The 19,759-nt window shown below is 36.5% G+C and overlaps 1 protein-coding gene across 3 annotated transcripts in view; it reads right to left on the bottom strand.

Annotated features, from left to right (window-relative positions):
• Nucleotides 1-19,403, bottom strand: part of TENM4 (teneurin transmembrane protein 4) — a 3,006,191-nt gene extending 2,986,788 nt beyond the window's left edge. For 2 of the 3 annotated variants that reach the window (XM_063784373.1, XM_063784372.1), the window contains exons 1-2: nt 19,174-19,403; nt 586-753 (exon numbers count right to left, since the gene is read on the bottom strand). The gene's annotated coding sequence lies outside the window, so the exon portion shown is untranslated. The remainder of the gene's footprint in view (nt 1-585; nt 754-19,173) is intronic. The other variant, XM_054661572.2, reaches the window with a different exon arrangement.
• Nucleotides 19,404-19,759: the final 356 nt, after the last annotated feature.

Consider the following 19,759-nt stretch of genomic DNA (forward strand, 5'->3'; position numbering starts at 1 on the left):
TTCTGTAACACCTCCTTGGAGGAGTCTTGTTCTTTGTCAGTTTCAAAATTATTCTTCCCTTAATGTCCTTTTCCCTATAGAGAATCCCTGGGAGCATACACAGAGAATCGTGACATTATCCATAGGTAGAGAGAATAATAACATTTTTCTCTTTCCAATAAGAACAATTCCAATTACTTTTAATTGCAGGAAGATGATATATTTTTGGAAGATTGTCATCTTTGCCACCCTTAAATTGTTGTCACAGTCCATTATTGCTCTAAGATACCTTTTGGTCCCATGTCCCTCCCTGGTGTAGAAACTCACTATGACTTCTTAATATAGGACAGAAGTTTCTCCATATTTTGGCATTGTCCACTTCTTGAAATATCATACTTCCTTACCCTTCCTATTTGTCCTGCATTCATTCTCTACCTATTCTTAAAAAAGATCGTTTGCTATCATGTCTCTCTACAAATGTGTTACTGTTTTCAGGGCCTCGGATACCTCTTATATATCCTTTAAACCTTGCAGGTTTCTCCTACAAAAGCAAGGTCAATAGTTGCGACCATTGTGAAACCTTTTTCTGGTAGAATGGGTACTTACTATCATGGTGTCTCATATTCATTATCTTGTTACAGCACTCACTATATACTTTTTCCAAGTGTTTTGTCAGTTGTGTCCAAGCTCTGAGCCCAGAGGCGATGCTGTAGTCTTCTTTGCAGCTCTAACATCCCTTGCAGAGTTGGAATGCACATGTCAACATAGTATGCTCTACAGAACAAAGAATTATATGAAGCCCAAGAGGAAATAAGAAAAGATAAACTCTAGCAAATATGATTTTTTTTCAATTGTTCAGATGGAAACCATAAAATTATATCTAACACTTAGAAAGTGATTGCTTTGTGTCAAGCACTGTTCTACACACTTTATGTAAATGTGCACATAATTAATTCTTACTCCAACTTCATGGGGAAGACACTATCATTATCCCTGTTTTACCAATCATAAAATAGACACACACATTGGTTAAGTAACTTAGTTAAGACCACCCAGTTTGGGCATAGAGATGATATAAACCAGGTAAATGAATTAAAATACCATACTCTACTATATCTTACCAGCCTTAGAAAAAATGTCTAGGAGTAGCTTAAATGTATGAACTCACTTAGTTCCACTTCCTATAGAGTGAGCTTTAGTTTAGTTACTAGCAAATAGTGTGCTGGGGATAGACGAAAGGACAAAGAGACATTTAAATTCTGGTTCTATATTGATTACTAGTTACCATTTAAGTTGTGTTATTCTGATCAGGATTTTTGCAACGTTTTTATAAATTCATAGGGTTTCGATGTCCTCATCTCTGAAAGGAAAACAGCATAGACCCAATCTTCCTTGACTGGCTTGAAGATGAAATAGGTAATGCTCAGGAAGTGCTAAGCACAGAATCTACTGCAAAAAGAACCAAGTTAAAAAGATACAACTAAGAAGATCCACCTCTCAACATGATTTCTGTTAGAACTGCCACTTTTGGCTAGTCAGGAATTCACATGGCAACCATGATGATAATGAAAGAGGGGAGATGCAGTGAACTGGAAAGAAATGAAAGGTGAGGCACTACACTTTTTCTTCCTTTTTTTTAAATAAAAAGTGGTAACTCAAATATCAATATTCTGCAAGGCAGTCATATGAGTTACTTGCAGACTCTCTTCATTACCTCTCTATGAGACTATCTTTCATACGACATATTAATTCCACACTTCCTAGCTTATGACTCAGAATGTTGTGTGAACACTTTATTCTGACCATCTATAATACATCTGAATTCTGACCCTGTTCTCAGTTCCCTCTACCCCTACAGAGAGACAATTCCAGTACTGAGTTCAGAATCAGAACTTAGATTCATTCCCTAAACTTCTGAGATTTTTAAAAATCTTGCCTATTTTATTCAATGTTTTCCTCTACAAAAGCTTAGCCAAGCAAGAGATTTAAATTATGCACAACTGAGAGATATAAAAATGAAAGGAAGCGAAAGAAATTTTTCTCACATGCTCACCCTCTGCTCCTGTGAAATAGGCCTTATGCTGAAACCATGCAGAACCTTTTGTGCCTTTTCTGTTTCCTTAAATTAAGGCTCCTAATTGGTGTTCTCTTAGAGGATTAAGGAAAATAAATATGTATGAGGCCATCAAAATCAGGATATTGGTGGTCTTTCAACATTCCCTAAAGAGTAGATTTAATGTAAATCAAACTGAACATATCCTTCCTACAGCTTATGAAAAGTCTTTGAGTTGACAGTTTTACTATGTTGCTTTGAGGTGTATTTTCCAAGAAGAAAACACTGAGTGCAAGAGACAGATTTAGAGAAAAAGATTTGTTTTCACACATTCATATAGTACTCAATCTCTCTAAGTTTATGTAATAGTTACTCAAACTCCCTTGATACTTCCCTAGCCCACATTCTGGGTCTTCTCTCCCTACAGCAAACTGAAGATACACTGAAAATAAATTAAATATTCATCAACCTAAAAAGATCTTTTCACGTGTCCCCAGGGAACAGCCACAGGGAGGAATGCAGTAATATAATATTTTTTACAAACAACCCAGTATGTCAGTATTGACTATAATATCCACTTGTTATATGTTATCTTTATTTTTCTAGAATACTGTAATTCATAACTTTAGTGTTTCTAGTTTGCTGTCTTTTTTAATTAAAAAAAGAAACTAAGTAGCAGCTACCTCTAAATCAGATAATTTTTACTTAACAATATAGACTCATAAAACATTACTTTTACCTATTGGCAACATGCTATGATTTTTATTCTTTGGGGATGACAATTATTTCACTTTTCAATGCTTGTTTTGTTTTTCTTTTTCTGGCCTATTCTGTTTATGTCTCAAAATATGTTCTTAAAAGCTTACCAAAATGCCAAATATCAGAGGCAAATAAGCGTCAAGTTTATAACTTACTGTTCTAGCAATGGTATACTGTCCTCGCATTTGCATAAAATAATATTATGGTTATGAAATATAGTATTTATACCAAGGCTTTCTGAAGCTATTTTTTAATTCTATGATCTTCACTGAATGTAAGTTGAAATACTTTATTTGGACTTATGATGGACAGTATAAGTTCAATTTTATAGTACAGACACAAATTTTAGAATAAAAATATTTAAACAAATAAAATTACACACACACACACACACACACACATATATATATATATATATATATATATATATAAAATCAAGGCTAAATTCCAGATTGAGCTGATACCATAAAACTGATAGAAGTAAAGAAGAAACTAATTTAGACATGCCCACAATAAAAACAAGAATATGAAAGAGATGGGTTCATGGTCTTGGGTCAACGACATAATTTTTAATAAAAACTAAGAGAAGCCAAATTACACAACACACTTTAGTGTCCAAAAAAGTATTAATTTATACTGTAAATATAAACACAAACATAGCCAGCCACACTGAAACCAATGAGAGATAAGAATATAGTTACAGCACACGTACGTGAGCTAACAGTGTTTATCAGGTGTGATTCAGTAAAACTCCTCTCAGTAATTAAGAGAATAGAAAAGTCTCCTGAAGACTGATGATGAGAAAAAGTAAACTTGTAAGTTTATCACTCACTTTACAACAATATTTTAGAATGGATTAGCATTCATAGAATTTGTAAAGATTTCAAGAAAGTAGTGATTATACAAGCCTACCTGTGTTTACAAGAAATCATGCCAACAATATATTTTTCTTTCACACTGGGTCTCTTAATAAGGAATTATTTTAAGAGGTAGTGGTTTCAGTAAAGTTTTGACAAAGTCTCACATGAGGCAGATCCTTACTAATAGATTTAAAGCATATAGAATAAAGGATGTATAGTTAAATGAATTTGTAGTTTAACCACTGCTGGCAAAGTGAATTATTGCAGCATTATCAAGCCAGAGGGAGACTTTCTGGCAGGATGTTAGATGGCATCCTATTCAAAATCATAGGTGCGAGTGCAGGTGACATAGAAGGCTTACATACTGAATTCACTGATGAGAATGTGGCTGACTGGCTATGCTAATTAAGTTGGGTTACAGACTTCAGATTTAAAAAGGTCTTATTAGGTAGGGTAAAATAAGTTGAATTTTATTTGTTTTAAAAATCACGTGCCTACTTGTACATGGCACAGTGGAACACAGAAGATTTATTTCAGTACTTGCCAATCTTCTGTGAATGTGATAATTAGAAAAACTAGCTTAAAATACTAATTTTTTTGCACCATCTCACAAACGTTAACTCATAATAATTTTCATGAGTGGTTATTGGAAAGTTATTATTTAAAAAATCATGTCAGTAATTTTTATCATTGTGAAGATCTTAATAACTCTGATCTATATGAAAGAGCCCTGAAACTCAAGAAATTTACAGAGAAGATATAACATACAAAATGTCTGTAAAACTTCTTTGTAAATAGTAAGTGGCTATATGCATTGGAAGGTTATTATTATTATTTGCCTCTAAGTTATAGGACATATATGATGAATTTTAAACATTGAAAATTGATATTTTCTCAGAAATGTTAACTAAGTCAAAACTGCCATGGTTACTTAAATCTCTGTCTTTTCTCTTATTCTCATATATTTTTAAAGATAAATGAGACTGTTTAATGTGTCTGTCTACATTGGAGAGGTGTTTTAATGCTCTTTTCAATAGTTTTCTTTTTTACCTAAGGCTATGGTTGGAGGAAGTACCTAATTTGCCGACAAAAGAAAAAGTAGGGGGAATCCAGGAAATCTAAGGCACATCAGTCATACTTGACTACAAATGTGAAATCTGTGATGAGCCTAAGAAAACCCAGATAACATGACCAAGGTGGTCAGTGAAATCAGAAAGAATAACACGTGAGTTTCCCACTGTGCTCACGATGACGTTCCTCTAGAGTCTGAAGGGAAACAGACACACTTAAATTGACAGGTATATAAGCTAGTAATGGTATTTTCTGGTTTTCTGTTACTAACTTTCTTTGTTCCTCAAGTCCTTAGCTAAACATTTTGTACTTCCTCAGTTATCCAACATCAGATCCCCTGAATCAAGAGGAATGTCTATTTTACCATTCTGCAGGCATGCCTGACCCTGCCAGGAAACATCCCATCAAATCCAGATTCTTATTTGCATTTGCCAAGCAGATACTTTACATCCAGTCACTGTAATGCAAAATATCAAAAACGTGAGGAAACATTGAGCATATTATTTTTCTTTTTGTATTGGAAATATTGTTTGTTGTTATTATTACATTTAAGGAGAATAGTAAGGGATTTAAAAAAAATAACAGTGGAGGGTCAAACGAAAAAAAAAACACAACTCAGTCACAAGGAGGAACAAATAATGGATTGGAAACCATCAGCCTAAAATTAAAGAAAACCATGAATACATAATATAGTCATCGTGTCAGAGGCATTTGAACCAAAGTAACTCCATCTTAAATAGGAGCTGAGTAAAATTAGGCTGAAACCTACTGGGCTGCATTCCCAGATGGTTAAGGCATTCTAAGTCACAGGTTGAGACAGGAAGTCAGCACAAAATACAGGTCATAAAGACCTTGCTGAAAAAACAGTTTGCAGTAAAGGAGTCTGCCAAAACCCACCAAAACCAAAATGGCGACAAGAGTGGTGGTCCTCACTGCCACACTCCAGCGAGCACCATGACAGTTACAAATGCCATGGCAATGTCAGGAAGTTACCCCATATGGTCTAAACAGGTGAGGCATGAATAATCCACCCCTTGTTTAGCATATCAACAAGAAATAACCAAAAAAATGGGCAAGCAGCAGCCCTCAGGGCTGCTCTGTCTATGGAGTAGCCATTCTTTTATTCTTTTATTTTCTTAATAAACTTGCTTTCACTTTGCACCGTGGACTCGCCCTAAATTCTTTCTTGCGCAAGATCCAAGAACCTTGAGGTCTGGATCGGGACTCCTTTCCTGTGACATATTGCTGGTGACTACGAAGGGACTACAGTGCAGAAACCCTGACTCAATGTCTACCTTTGGGTAAGTGTTGGCGTCCTGTAACATATTTCTAGCAAACGACAGAAGGGAAGATACTGAGGAGACTCCTCAATGCAAAGGAAATAGACTGCAGCACTGATTGGCTGACTTTGGGTAAGTGGTGGGGTACCCAGGTAAAGGATGGAATTGGGTTAAAGGCCCAATTTAGGGTAGTTAGAGTCTCTCCTAAGATAGAGTGGGTTAGAGGCCCCTCTTAATAAAAGGCAAGGATGCTTGATAGACCTTGGGTTAGAGACCCAACTTAGGAGGGTTAGAGTCCCTTCTAAGATTTAGGGGGGTTGGAGGCCCCTCTCGGTAAAGTCCCTCTTGGTTAAAAACAGGTTCGGCAGCGTGAGATGTTAACTGCTATTCTCTTCGAATTCATCTGTCTTGCACTCTTTGCTGATGGCTGTGGGTGACAGGGTTGGGCATGTACAAGATCTCGGGACATGGAGTTTTTCTTACCTAAAAGGGGAAACTTGAGAGCTAATAGGATTGCTGGAAAAAAAAATCCCTTCGCAACAGCAGCCGCAGCCACCTGAGCTTTTCATTGTCGCTGCAATGGTTGGGTCTTTCTCTGGCCTCCCTGATCATTTCGCCTTCCCTACCCTGGCACAGGCAATACTTTCCTTCTCTAGTTTCCCTTTTTTATCTTTTCTGTTACTCAGGGCAACCATCTTGCCCAGAGACCACATGTTGAAACTCCAAGTCTGAGGTTGGATTAAAGATGATGGGGCCCATCTGGGGGCAAATTTAAGCCTTGGCAGTTTGATATTGGGTGCTAAGCAGAGTGGCTAAGGTCTCTGCTTTATCACACGTATTTTGCTCTGGCCAGAATGAAAAAATAATAATTTTCCTTTATGATACATTTTGGCCCCCAGGATAATGGTACGGCAAGCCAGTTCACTAGGGCCTCTCAGGGAATGAGACCCCAGAAGCCTAGAATGCCGGCAAAGGGTAAGAATATCTTACCAGTCAGGTGTAGGGCTTCTCTCTTTCCGTGCAAACGGTTGAATGAGTGGTAAAAATAATCAGTGTTTATCTCCTCTGTAAAGTTTGGATTAATGCGAAAAAGAATTCTGAGGCTAGTCTTAAGCTGGTGTATTTTGTGCTATGAATTCGTTTTTCTGTGTCGAGGGGTACTTTAGGATAAAACACAGGCTTAGAACACCTGTAAGCCGGCTTTTCAAGATGACCCAGCAAGCTGGACAGTAATAAACTTGGCTACAGGTCTCTGAAACAAACAAAAAACCTGGATTAAGTCTCCACATTGTTTTATGTCCTTGGGAGCATCACCCTTTAACCTTAACCTTTAAAAGCTATCAACCTTTTAACCACGTGGCGGTACATTCTCTTGGTCTCCGCCTTCCAGGAAACAGGAATTTTACGGTTCATGGTCGTAGTTAGCTCTAAAAATTCTATTAAATAGTTAAAAGCCTCTGCAAGCTCGAAATTAACTACTCTAGAATCTTTCTGGGAAAGAAAACAAAGGTTGCCCTGTGCTGTAGCTCAGTAGCTATCGTTTTGCACTTTCACAGTGGTAGTCTGGGTTCAATTCCCTGCCTAGAAAGAAAGTCGTTTGTCATTTAATAACTGCGGGACCTTGTCTGTTCTCTTCCCCTCTGCGGACTCTCTCAAATTTTCCTTTCTCTAAGCACCTAGGAAGTTACCTTTGGTAAAGTTTAGAAGACAGAAATATTGGCTGCTTGGCATAACTAAAATCCGGTAATAAGAGATCTGAAAGAATTTCTTTTTTAAAAAGCGCTGTGGTTAAAAGTCAGCTTAATTAAAAGTGGATAAACAAGCTATAGATATATTTAAAAGGCCTTTATGTTTTTCTCTTCTTAGAACTTGATTTTCTGGAAAAAAAAATTTTCTTCTCAATCAACTAAATTATTTTTTTTCTCTCTCTCTCTTTTTTTGTCTTGCTACTCTTAATGCACACATGAGATGTCCTAAGATAACTTCTAGTAGCCTGGAACTCCTTGGGAAAAACAGAGGAGGTGCCACAGACCCCACTTTGGGAAAAAAAAAACCTCTGTTTTCCTCATGAAACCCCAGGAGTTAAAAGTAAATAGATACCTCTCAAAATCAAAGGCTCTGTTCTGTTTTGCATTATGTTATCTGATGGTTTTGAGTTTTGAGGATACCAGAAATTACTTTGCATTATAAAAGAGCTTTAGTGTGTAACAGCTAGGGAGGACATATACTTTAAGAGATGGCTAATAGTAGATATGGAGGGATACTTGACTCTTTGCACACTTGGATCAAAGAAGCATGCTCTTGGCCTCCTGGAAATAAGAAAACCTCCCCACCTCCCACTGGGAGATGACACTCCCATGAATGATGGGCTGATTACAAAATGGGCTGATTGGCTTTGGGTTGCCTTGCAATGAAATGCAAAGTAAAATCACTGCACTGTGTTCTTCTGCAGTATTTACCTCCTTTGGGGATCTAAGAACTAGTATAAATGGCATCCTTAATTTTAGGAATCTGTCTTTGCCTTCAGATGCTTATTTGCTGCTTATTTGGCCCAGAAACGCATGCTTTCTTGGTCCTGTTCCTCCATGAGCCCCAGCCTGAAGCCAGTAATTCAATCAATAAACTGGCAAATGAAAAATCTTAAAAGTGCTAAATCTTCTGTCTGTGTATTTATATGTGTTGTATGTTTATATATAAAAGAGGTCTAATTAATTGGCTTAAAGAAATAAGCACTTAAATAAAATATTTTGTCAGAAAAATAGAAACTTTAATAATGTCTTTTTGTTCACGTGATTTTAGTAATCTTTTGGAAATAAAGACAGTTTTAAAAACTACTGGTAAAATAAAATGTCTTTAAAATGTAGACATTTGGTCTAAATTAAGGTTAAATATCAAATTTGCAAAATGCTTTAAGATCAAACTGTTTCTTTGGCTTTTAAAAATTGTTCAATTTACCTACCATAAAGCCATTAAATTCTAGATAAGACCTGGGGACATGTGGAATTAGCCATGCCCCCTACCTATACAAAGAAAATTATAAAGAAAGAGATTTTATTTAAGAAAGAATCTTGTATGGTAAATTCTCGTCCTAAAATAAAATGACTTCTTGTTTAAAAGGAGGGATGTTGGGATGTTTAGGGCAAGCCAAAAAGTCCAAAAATGTCTCAGATGGTCTGTGTAAGTCATGAAAGGATTTGTGAAAGGGAATTTATGCAAGAAACGTACAATTCAAAGGTTCTTAGGCCTCCTAAATGCTTCATAAAATGCCGCTATGACTCTTACTGTACAACTTGCCTGCTTAAGCAAGGTAAGACCTGGGGACACCTGAAGTTAGCCATGCCCCTAGCTATGCTAGAGAGTCAGTCCTTACCTGCATTTCTGCCTGGTGTGTTCTAGGCTAGGCCCCACACCTAGTACACAATTAAAATCCCTTACTTACCAAGGTTTTCACCAAAAATAAAAGTCACTAAAAGTTAACATTGTAACATGCAACTAAGATTATTAAAGAAACAGTTTTACATGTAAGGTGTGTAAGGAAAGTAGAATATACTTTTGGTAAAAGATTATAAGAAGGCATGAGAATGTAATTTTTTTCGTCTAAAGGGTTAAAAAATTGTTTTAAGTTAAATAAACTAAAGCTAAAGGTTTAAACAGTTGTGGGAGGTTTGTAAAAAGTCAATTGTAAAATAAATTCTATATGTGGACATTGGCTAAATTTAAAGGGGTATTATTCAGTTTTTCCATAAATTAAACATTAGAATTAAAGCACAACAGGTGTCTCTTAAAGCACTAATCTGCTCTTTCACACGCAAAAAAAGTAAAGGGCTATTTAAAGCTTATAAGAATCTTACCTTATGGTTAAACATTAAAATTGGGTAAATATGTCTATAAGGTTTTATTAAAAATTGGGTCTAACATTAGTAACACATTAATGTAAAGGTAAAATGTGGCTTATTTGGTATAAAAACCATACTGGAAGCATTATAAAATGTGAAATGGTATTGTGCTTTCTTTGGGCTATATTTATGTAAATGCGTTATTGTTATATGTTCCAACGTTATGGGCAACTCCTATAATTCTATGTAACTTAGTGTATGTTATTAGTAATTATGATTGTTAGGTAAAATTTTGTGTGCCACATAAGTAACCAAATTTCCTTATCAATTGTGGCTTTAGTAGTGGCTCTCCTAAAACTTTTTATCATCCACAGACAATTGTTTTCTTGTTTTAATCCTCTTTAGAAGGTGGTTTAAAATCAATTATAGAACTCTAACAGGTGTTCTTAAATGCAAATTTTCTGATAACTTTGGAAATTGTGACATCAGAATAGAGGAAAAAAACTTTCAAAACTCTCATAAAGAACTGAAATGTTCATAACTATCAAACAAAAGTTAACCTGCATGGACTAAACTGAAAAAATCTAGTCTTTTTACTTGCTTAAAACGTTTCTAATCCTTTGTTTTATTTTTCAGAGTCAAGAAAACTTTTCTTTCGAGCTATTTACGGCTTTTAAAAGTTAAATGTACTCCTATGAACAAAATTTAGAGCATATTTATTTCTCTCTACCTGATTTCTCCAGAATTTGGAAACTAGTTGTGAGTATTCTTAACTTACAGCAAAATAGTTATTTGATTAAGTGCAATAAGAATCTGTTTTGTTTTTGTTTTTGTTTTTGTAACAGTACACAATTGGAGAAATTGGTTATTTTACCAAGGCTTTGACTGGAATGTTGTGCTTTCCTCTGAGGAACCAAACTTGACTTGTAGAGCCACAAAAAGCCCTTAGGGGAACTGGTCTTCTATCTTGCCTACAACAGTCCTTGTTCAGGGTTTCTGATCTGTGGTAAGTAAAGAATGTCACTTTCTAACAGGTTCAGAAGCTGCAAGTTCTGGGACCTCAAGAGGAAAGAACTTTACCCAACTCATAAGTATTTAAGGGTACAAACCCATGGCTGGACTCGGCTTTAAAAAAGTTGTATCTAAAATTCCCTCTATGGAACAGAGTTCTGGGAAAGCCAATTTAAAAAGAGCCTATATGAAAAATAGTCATTCTTGTTGCATTTTATACAAATAGTCCAAGTATAATAAAGCAAATCAGTCTTACCATTATTTGTCTTTAGTAAAAATGGGAAACTGGAAAAAGAAATATTATGTTTCAAGAACTATGGTACACTTGTTAATAAATTCTAGGCTCATCAGTGGTTTTAAGTTTGTTTCTGCAATTTAGCCTAACTCCACTTATTCCTGTGAATCAACCAGTGATCTCTGACTGCTGCTCAGAACAAGAGGGATGGGTAATATAAATATCTAAATCACTATTCTAATTCTAGGCACATTACAATCAGCTAACAACCCCATATCAGCTTAGTTCCAAGAGTTACTCATTTCATGAAAAGCTTTCTAATTTAGTCTACTTGGAATAACTTTACCTATTTTGCTTTACTCTTGTGGAATATATTGTTGTTATACTCTTTGTGTAGGAATACAGGGCAAGCTTACTGAGTGTTTTCTTAAATTATACACTTATTCATCTTCCAAATATCATCTTTTGACAAAACTCAAGAGTTATAAATGGACCTTACCATACTATTGCTTTCTGACTGAGCCCCTCTCTACCCTGAATGCAAAAGACCCTCATAGTTAGAGATATCATCACCCCTATTCAGCCTGAAGAAGTTAAAAAAGATGGATCTTCATCCCTCTGCAACCCTTAGAATTAAGGGTTCTCTTATAAAAGGGAGGGGAGAAATATCAGTGGCGTTGGAATCAAAGCAACTCCATCTCAAATAGGAGCTGGGTAAAATTAGGCAGAAACCTACTGGGCTGCATTCCCAGAGAATTAAGGAATTATAAGTCACAGGATGTGACAGGAGGGCAGCACAAAATACAGGTCATAAAGACCTTGCTGATAAAACAGATTTCAGTAAAGGAGTCAGCCAAACCCCACCAAAACCAAAATGGCGACAAGAGTGACCACTGGTGGTCATCGCTGCTGGACTCCCATCAGTGCCATGACAGTTTACAAATGCCATGGCAACTTTAGGAGGTTACCCTGTATGGTCTAAAAAGGGGCGGCATGAATAACCTACCTCTTGTTTAGCATATTGTCAGGAATTAACCATAAAAATGGGCAACCAGCAGCCCTCAGAGCTGTTCTATGAAATAGCCATTCTTTTATTCCTTTATTTTCTTAATAAACTTGCTTTCACTTTGCACTGTGGACTTGCCCTCAATTCCTTCTTGCGCGAGATCCAAAAACCCTCTCTTGGGGTCTGGATAGGGACCTCTTTCCTGTAACAATTGTAGCTGGGTATGTGAAAAGATAATATATAAAAAGTATGCCAATCAAATCTTTATTGCTATAGAATGTAAGATTTCATCTAAATAAAAGAAAACCTTTTGAGTTGTTCTAAATGGCACATTATTTAGAATGATTAAACACTATCCAATTAACTGAGTATTCAGTAAGACAATTTATAATCACTTCAAGAATGCTTTATTTTGTAATATTGTATAGAGAAAAAGAGTGGAATAGTTTTCCAAATTATTGCTTCTATTTAAATAATCATGATGATAGTAATAAATATCATTATAAAAGCAAATGCATAAATCAATTCATAAATTAACATTACTTTGCAAAATGAGCCTAGAAAACAGAAGAGTTCATATTGCTACCCCTGCCCATTCACAGCTTCAATCGACACATTACTAGGCAGATATGCTTTCTTCAAAGCTAGAAATAAACTTAGAAATATGTCTTTCTGAAAAGTGTGCAGGCTGTCCCTGAAGGAATATACTTGAAGCCAGCAGCACTGAGATGTCCTCAGTCACCGTAGCAAATGAGGAAGGTCCAAAAATATTCTGCTCCTTAAACAGGTTGATTTTTTTTAACCATGTGTGATTTATGCAGAGAATCTGTAAAACATTCCAGTTCATCAAAAGTCTAATTTGCATACATTTAAAGGACACTGTGGAAAATAATTAACTACTGAATGCATCACAATTGAGAGTGAATGTTGACTGAGAATTTTTAGAGCCTTAAATGAAAAATGAGGAGGTTAAATAAGTATACTGAATTGGTAGGGGGAACAAAAAGAAAAAAAAAGAGAAAAGGGGAGGGAAGAGAGGGGAGGAGGAAAAGAGACGAGCCGGGAGAAGTTGCTTTTCTTGCAATGCTTCGTATCCTAAACTCATGCGAAATAAAGAACTTTTTATTCCTTTCCCCTCTATTCTTTATGACTGAATAATTTTCTTGCTTTCTGGCTGTCAACTTGTAGTGTATTAAAATGATTACATATCTGTGTGCATGTAGCAAACCCATCTCACCAAGTTGTAGCTTACAGACTTGCAAGGAAGGAGACATCGGCTTGTGAAAGTCAAGCTAAATTCCAAGTCGTGATTGTACTTCCCATCACTGACATATATAAGTAAAATCTCAATTAAAAATACGTAGACATTTTAATAATTTTGAAGAGCATCTACTATTTTAGTGGTAATTTTCTAAATGTTTGTATATTCAAGGATATTACCTGATATATTAAAATTTATTTTATTATTTTCTTTACCTTTCCTCACAATGACATGGGAGCTGGCTCTTGAATAACCAGTAGAACAGTTTTATTATACCTGATTCTACTCTAATGACAACAAACAGAACAAGACATTTGAGCTTATTGTCACTATTTAAATCTCAAACAAGTGGAATATAACATAATAGTTTCCTGAGGTTAAATCAGGAATTATTATTATTTATTTAATTATTTGTTTGTTTATGTTTTCAGAGACCAGATCTTGCTTTCTCACCCAGGCTGGAGTGCAGTGGCACGATCATAGCTCACTGCAACCTCAAACCCCTGGGCACAGTGATCCTTCCTGCCACAGTCTGCTGACTAGCTAGGACTATATGCCTGTGACACCACTCCTGGCTAATTATATTTATTTTTATTTTTTTTGTAGAATGGGAGGGTCTTACTATGTTGCCAAGCTGGTCTCAAACACCTGGCCTCAAGTGATGCTCTTGCCTGGGACTCCCAAAGTGCTGGGATTACAGACACGAACCACCACACCCAGTCTAGAAATTATTAATTTCTGTTTGTATTCTTACTTCAAGCTACAGATAGCTTATATGTGAACAATAATTTCAAAACAACAACTTTCTGCTATTTTTTTAAAGAATGCACAGTGAATTACCAGTTTACACAGGGTGATCGCCCAAATACATAAATTTGAAGTTGAAGGACAACATGGATAAGATGAGGCTATCTAGAGAAAGAACTAATTTAAGACTTAGAGAGTGAAACTGCACATGTGATTCGAGCCAGTATTTTCTCTACTGTCATTAGTTAATAGGTGAATTAAGGAATTAATGAAATATCTGCCATTTAACATCTCAACTTTGTCTTTTTTTTTTTTTTTTCTTTAGAGGCAGAGTCTCACTCTGTCACCCAGGCTGGAATGCAGTTGCGTGATCTCAGCTCACTGCAACCTCTGCCTTCCAGGTTCAAGCGATTCTCCTGCCTCAGCCTCCTGAGTAGCTGGGGTTATAGGCGCCTGCCACTGAGTCCAGCTAAGTTTTTTTTTTATTATTCTTATATATTTATTTTTATTTTTTAAGTAGATATGGGGTTTCACCACATTGGCCAGGCTGGTCTCAAACTCCTGACCTCAGGTGATCTGCCTGCCTCGGGCTCCCAAAGTGCTGGGATTACAGGCTTGAGCCACCACACTCAGCCTTGTCTTTCTATTTGATCCATGTAAAATTCAGTTAAAACCAATTCTGGTTTAATGGGATCTACCCCATCTGCACCTAAGTCTTCTAAACTGGAAAAAAAAAAAAAAAGACATCAGAAATAATGGTGTCCTTTATTTGCACAGTACTTTTACACTTACTATATATATTCAGAGAACTCCAGTTCCCAAAGACCGTTAACATCTGTACTTCCAAAGAGTTGTTTTCAGCCAAGAGACATGCCTCCTATATGAATGTCAGTTCTGACTCCCCACACAGAAAGATAGGTATAAGGAAAGATAATAAGGAAGGTAAGACAAGGGCTACTGTAGCCTTGGTAATTGGTTAGCTAGATTAGAGTCTTAAAAATATATAGGAAATGATGCCTAATATCTATATTTTGATTTAGAACAAAGGCATACACACACATATAATTGTATAATTTTATTTTGTTTTATTCTTTTTGTATGTTTTTTCAAGTATGAATATGCAAATACAGTAAACTATTTTTATATTTAAGCTATTCAAACTGCAGTATTAATACCTAGTGGAAAACATGTAATTTCATTGCTTTCTTTTTGAAATGTTTTCTTCAGTGAAGTATCTTGATACTTTAATATGTATAAAAATGTGTACGAATATTTATTATTAAATACATAGCAACATAAATGTGTTCCTCACAATGTGTACACACAAGAAACAAAAGAGGTGAAAGAGAGAGATCATATCAAATTAGAAAATGAAGCATAGAGTGAAGGAATTTGTACTTGTAACCTAACAATTGATTTGAAAAAAAAAAAAAAACCATTAAAGTACATTTTAATAAAATCAAACACCCCTTCGCAATGTAACAGAAAATTAGCAATGTCCTTCCTTGCTGTTAACTTGGAAGGCTGTTAAGAATGTAAGAATTACTCTTCTTTACCACCAGGTGGCTCACTTTCTATACCTATGCCTGATCAGAGATGCCACTGTGGCCCCCGAGACTGGAGATAATAAAATTCCCACTAGAGGGTGTTGAAAGAAGAAAAGTAATTCTTTCAGAGCAAACCTGAAGTCCTGAACAAGGAAATACCTGAGCTACAGCTAAGATTTCCTCAGCAGCCTGGGAGACAGAGCGAGATCCTCTCTAAATGAAAAAAAGAGAACTATCCTACAGAGACAGAATAAATGAGGTGGTTTTAGACTAGGGACATTTAAAACCAGATGGAGACTTGTCTAATAACCATTCTGTGTCCAAGTCCAAATGGTTTCACAGACTTCTCAAATGCATTCATAATGTGAGACAGGTATATGCGGAGTGGAGTGGGGGTGGGGCGGGGGGAGGTACTGAGAGAGAGAGAAAAGAAAGCAACCTTGAAATAAAACAATAATTCACATTATATAATTTTGATTGAGTTTGGAATTAGAATGGAAAAAAATAAGGAAAAGGGAAAAAAATAAGCCAACAAAGTTGAAAAATGTAATATGGAAAGGAAATTCGCTTTTCTAGATTAGCAAGATTGCTCTTAGCAATGAACCCCTTCCCTAAACTGCATTTTACTAGAGAAAATATAATAGGTCAGTAGCCATAGAAGCTTGTAACATTATCCAATGTATTGCTATAAAAAGCCTTACCATCTGGATCCTAATTCTCCTCAATATTTAAAGTGCAGAGCATTTTCTTCTCTTCACCCTAATTTACAGCTATCACTCAACGCAGCCCTGAAGGGTGCATGCAAAATGTGCCATTGTTAGAGCTAGTATATAATCCAAGGTAATTTGGTGAAAATTACCTTAAGAGTATAACTACATGGTTTCCTTAGTATTCGGCACCTGTTTGCATTTCACAAAAGCTTATAGATTTTCTTCTTTTTTTTTTCTTCCCTTTCTTTTGCGTTGGTCAGCATTGGTTTGCAACGTCACCATGCACATGTAGAAATGCCTGTGGACGGCACCATCAATCCTACCCCATAGATTGGTAAGAACTGAAAGGTATGTGACCCAACAGCACTGAACATTGTTGAGAACCCACTTCTTTGGCTTAATCCATAGTATTTATTCATTAACTTTATTTTAATAAAATTCTCAAAACACCAATTCACCAAGATGCCCAGGAATGGTTATCAGATATAGTAGGAACAAAATTGTGTAAAAACTAAGAAGGCTGGTGACTAGGAGCCAGAACAATGACAGAACAGTCATGACCTCTGGTTGTAAGCAAAATGAAATTGATTCCCTCTCAGAAAAGACAGCTTTGAATAGTGATCTATAATGTGCAAGTAATTGGCTAACTCTTTAACCTACCTCACAAATCTGTTCACCTGGGGAGAAAGGTGAGTGAGGAAGACCAAGAAGGAGAAAGCTCACCCAACAACTTAATTAAATTACATTTCACTTCCACAGCAGGCCTGGTTAAGATTACATCTTTGGATCTTTTAGGTTGCTGGCTGAGTTGGACATCTTTGGCAAAACATAAACAAAAAGAGAGTATCTTCTCTCTCTCCAAGATTCCACTCCAAGTGCACACCATCCACCCAACATGAAAAAAAGAATTTTGTCCTCTATCTCCTTCACTCCTTCTGATCTCTCTATTTTACTAAGAGCGATATCAACTGAGCCATCAGCTACCACATCACCATGGAGAGAGTAATATAAGCAGGTCTATTGCAAGTTTGACTACGAATTAAAGCGTGAAGTAACAAAAAGTAAAGTTGTGCTTTCTTTGTGTGTTTGTTGTTGTGTAGCAGACTAGAGAATCTATTTTCTCAAATTACATGAATATCCAATGTAGAAACTACAAATACTATGGGAGCTAAAGGCAATACCAGATAATATACATTAAATATTTGTTAAAGAGTGAAAGTCCCTATTGGATGCTGCAGAGGGATCACTTGCATTAAACATTAATGACAGTGAAGAAGGTAACCGTTCTTTCTTTCTACTACCCTCCAAAGAGACAGCAGACAACCTGTGTACATGGTCTTTTTGCTCAAAGGGTAGGTCCCTAGAGTTATCAAAGAAAGTACTTGGATGTTTGAGCTTGAAAATTCCTGACCCCAGGGGATAACTTGTCCTTTAAGCATAAATCTAGATCTGCCCCAAAGTTGTGTGTCACGCTCCTCCATCAGAACTGAGGTCATCCCCAACAAGACACCATGCCGTAGCTTGGAGGCTCTTCCCAGAAGAGTAATGAAAAGAGACTAATGTTTTTAAAAGTGTGTTACACATACAAAGTGATGCTTGTAAAAACAATCACAAAAACTGTGTCTTCTGATTCTCTGCTTACCACAAACTTCACTATTGGTGCTAAATTCTGTGATAACCCAGAGGCACCATGAGCCTGACTTGTGTTTGGGACTCATCTTCTAAAGAGCATTTTCTTTATGATCATTTCAAATCAATTGGCTAAATTATGCTTATCAGTCTCTCATAAAACTCCTCATGAAATTATGTCTATGAAACAATTAAAATGAATATTAAAGGGTGAAGATATTAACAAGTTGTTGAAATTTTTCTTTATTAACTATTTTACTCTGAAATTGGCTAAGAAAATATGTACAGTCAAGGAATATTAGGGGTGATAATTTATACAGATTAATATCACTTAAGCAAGGAGACTCAAATCAATAAGATACAGTTTTGTTTGGAGTTTTATAAATACAGATCTGTTAACTAAGAAACCTCTAAATTCACAACTAGATTCTAGCTTATTTTAGCAGAAGAAATCCTCTCCAGTTAATTATTTCTATGTCAATTAATCACTTTAGCCACCTCGCCACAACAGAGTGAGTTATAGCAAACAAACACTTCCCCTCTTCAAATCCACATCATCCGTATATGTATAAGAGCTCAAAAAGATGAAAAGACATTTGATTCCTAGGTTTCCTTGACAAATACAGCAATTTGCATGAATATTAAACTTCTGTGATTCAGCAACTTTCACTCCTGTCTATATCACTGAATGTTAAATGCCAAAGAAGAGTTTGAATCCATAGCTCCCACCACTTGGCTTTTATTTTACAAGACTGAGGTATGTTTTTCCCAGCAGAAGAAGAGCATTTAAAGGTCTTTAAATTACACATGCTGAGTTGCATAACAATTGTCAACTAACTGCAAAGGTTAGAAGCGCACGCTTATGCTAAATGTGAAGTTGCCTATGAATCACAAAACGAGGCTGTCTCATTACCTACAGAATATTTCTAAGGGTTGGGAGAGAGAAGTAGAGTTACCGTCTGCACTAAAACTTTAATCAGAAGAATCCTGCTAAACTATCAAGCCCTTACTGTTCTGCTTCTTTAGCAAAAAAAAAAAAAAAAAAAAAAAGACTTTCTCAGTAAAAGTAAATGCTATGATTGAGAAGGTTTTCCCATACCTAAAACAAGAAATGGCAAGAGCCTACCTGAAAGTGGATTGTGAGGTAGCTGGCACATTAGAAAAGAAAGCGACTAGGAAGCAGTCTTACCTTCAGTGTGGAGCAACCTCCTCCCGAGGCAGGCTGGCTTTTGGAAGAGTGTGCCCTCTTGCCAGGGCTGGCGAAGCAGCTGGGAAGAAGTGGCTGTCTGCCACTAGCTGTGACAGCTGCGTGTTGCCGGGTCCCTCAGATACTGGACTCTAGCGCTCCTCCAACAAATCAGGCAGTGGCCGCTTGTACCTCAGCAGAGGAAGCTGGGACTGCAGTTGCTAACGCTGCCTCACTTGAGGGGAAAACACTGGTGTGTGTGTGTGTGTGTGTGTGTGTGTGTGTGTGTGTGTGTGTGTGTGTGTGTGTGTGTGTGCCGCGCGTACACTAACTGCCAGCTCTAGGCTGTGCCGATGTGTTCTGCATACTCAAAATGCTCGTGCCAGGAGGAGTCTCCTCCACACAGACCCCAGCCTCCCCGCTGAGGAATCACAGTCCACTGACCTTGCTGCTGGGGAATCTGGCTGAACGGGGCTCTCTCATCAATAGATTCAACAATTAATCAAATAAAAGAGATTGGATCAGCATCAGATAGAGACAAGTGCTTCCCCCATGGGTACCGAAATTTTTTTTCAAATATATCTCTATT

This window comes from Pan troglodytes, chromosome 9 (genome assembly GCF_028858775.2).
Source record: "Pan troglodytes isolate AG18354 chromosome 9, NHGRI_mPanTro3-v2.0_pri, whole genome shotgun sequence".
NCBI classification, from domain to species: domain Eukaryota; kingdom Metazoa; phylum Chordata; class Mammalia; order Primates; family Hominidae; genus Pan; species Pan troglodytes.